Source organism: Oncorhynchus kisutch, linkage group LG17, assembly GCF_002021735.2.
Source record: "Oncorhynchus kisutch isolate 150728-3 linkage group LG17, Okis_V2, whole genome shotgun sequence".
NCBI lineage: Eukaryota > Metazoa > Chordata > Actinopteri > Salmoniformes > Salmonidae > Oncorhynchus > Oncorhynchus kisutch.
The window spans coordinates 12,123,430-12,125,929 of NC_034190.2; positions in this window are offsets into that span (position 1 = coordinate 12,123,430).

Consider the following 2,500-nt stretch of genomic DNA (forward strand, 5'->3'; position numbering starts at 1 on the left):
TCCATCTCTTCTCTCTCTCTGTATCTTTGTTTTCTCTCCATCTCTCTCTCTCTCTCTGTATCTTTGTTTTCTCTCCATCTCTCTCTCTCTCTCTCTCTATCTTTGTTTTCTCTCCATCTCTCTCTCTCTCTCTCTGTATCTTTGTTTTCTCTCCATCTCTCTCTCTCTGTATCTTTGTTTTCTCTCCATCTCTCTCTCTCTCTGTATCTTTGTTTTCTCTCCATCTCTCTCTCTCTCTCTCTGTATCTTTGTTTTCTCTCCATCTCTCTCTCTCTCTCTGTATCTTTGTTTTCTCTCCATCTCTCTCTCTCTGTATCTTTGTTTTCTCTCCATCTCTCTCTCTCTCTGTATCTTTGTTTTCTCTCCATCTCTCTCTCTCTCTCTCTCTCTGTATCTTTGTTTTCTCTCCATCTCTCTCTCTCTGTATCTTTGTTTTCTCTCCATCTCTCTCTCTCTCTCTGTGGAAGGGAAAATGTTTGGCCTGCTCAGTGATATTGTGTTGCTTTCTATCTTGGAAGTCAGGTGTTCAGATGTTATACAAGGTCCACTGATGGTGTTGACTTGAAAAGGTCAAGGTGTGGAAGGTGTGTGTGCATGCGTACCTGAGTGTTTGGATATGCATGTAAGCTTCTATCTTACATTCTGCCCCCCCCCCCCCCCCCCCACACCACTAGATATCCTCCTAGGCTCTCTCTGAACCACACTGGTGTTTTGATCATTTTTTTGAGCATTTCCTACTTGCAAAGCACGTTGAGGTCTGTCATTTTTATCATAGGTACACTTCAACTGTGAGTGACAGAATCTAAAACAAAAATCCAGAAAATCACATTGTATGATTTTTAAGTATTTAATTTGCATTCTATTGCATGACATAAGTATTTGATACATCAGACAAGCAGAACTTAATATTTGGTACAGAAACCTTTGTTTGCAATTACAGAGATCATACATTTCCTGTAGTTCTTGACCAGGTTTGCCCACACTGCAGCAGGGATTTTGGCCCACTCCTCCATACAGACCTTCTCCAGATCCTTCAGGTTTCGGGGCTGTCGCTGGGCAATACGGACTTTCAGCTCCCTCCAAAGATTTTCTATTGGGTTCAGGTCTGGAGACTGGCTAGGCCACTCCAGGACCTTGAGATGCTTCTTACGGAGCCACTCCTTAGTTGCCCAGGCTGTGTGTTTCGGGTCGTTGTCATGCTGGAAGACCCATCCACGACCCATCTTCAATGCTCTTACTGAGGGAAGGAGGTTGTTGGCCAAGATCTCGCGATACATGGCCCCATCCATCCTCCCCTCAATACGGTGCAGTCGTCCTGTCCCCTTTGCAGAAAAGCATCCCCAAAGAATGATGTTTCCACCTCCATGCTTCACGGTTGGGATGGTGTTCTTGGGGTTGTACTCATCCTTCTTCTTCCTCCAAACACGGCGTGGAGTTTAGACCAAAAAGCTCTATTTCTGTCTCATCAGACCACATGACCTTCTTCCATTCCTCCTCTGGATCATCCAGATGGTCATTGGCAAACTTCAGACGGGCCTGGACATGTGCTGGCTTGAGCAAGGGGTCCTTGCGTGCGCTCAGGATTTTAATCCATGACGGCGTAGTGTGTTACTAATCGATTTTTTTGAGACTGTGGTCCCAGCTTTCTTCAGGTGATTGACCAGGTCCTGCCGTGCAGTTCTGGGCTGATCCCTCACCTTCCTCATGATCATTGATGTCCCACAAAGTGAGATCTTGCATGGAGCCACAGACCGAGGGTGATTGACCGTCATCTTGAACTTCCATTTTCTAATAATTGTGCCAACAGTTGTTGCCTTCTCACCAAGCTGCTTGCCTATTGTCCTGTAGCCCATCCCAGCCTTGTGCAGGTCTACAATTTTATCCCTGATGTCCTTAAACAGCTCTCTGGTCTTGGTCATTGTGGAGAGGCTGGAGTCTGTTTGATTGAGGTTGTGGACAGGTGTCTTTTCTACAGGTAACGAGTTCAAACAGGTGCAGTTAATACAGGTAATGAGTGGAGAACAGGAGGGCTTCTTAAAGAAAAATTAACAGGTCTGTGAGAGCTGGAATTCTTACTGGTTGGTAGGTGATCAAATACTTGTGTCATGCAATAAAATGCAAATTAATTACTTAAAAATCACACAATGTGATTTTCTGGATGTTTGTTTTAGAATCCGTCTCTCACAGTTGAAGTGTACCTATGATCAAAATTACAGACCTCTACATGCTTTGTAAGTAGGAAAACCTGCAAAATCGGCAGTGTATCAAATACTTGTTCTCCCCACTGTATATATATATATATATATAATGTCCTTCAGTGGCAAGCTCATTATAAAGCCAGATAAACATGTTCTTTGATTTGGTAAAACAGATGGATAAAAACATCAAAGCAAGCATCCTTTGATGAATTCTGTACATTGATCTTCAATACATTGATATGCTCCAAATCTAGTGCAGTACTTTTGGACCAGAACCGATAGTCCACTGGGCACAGACGTCA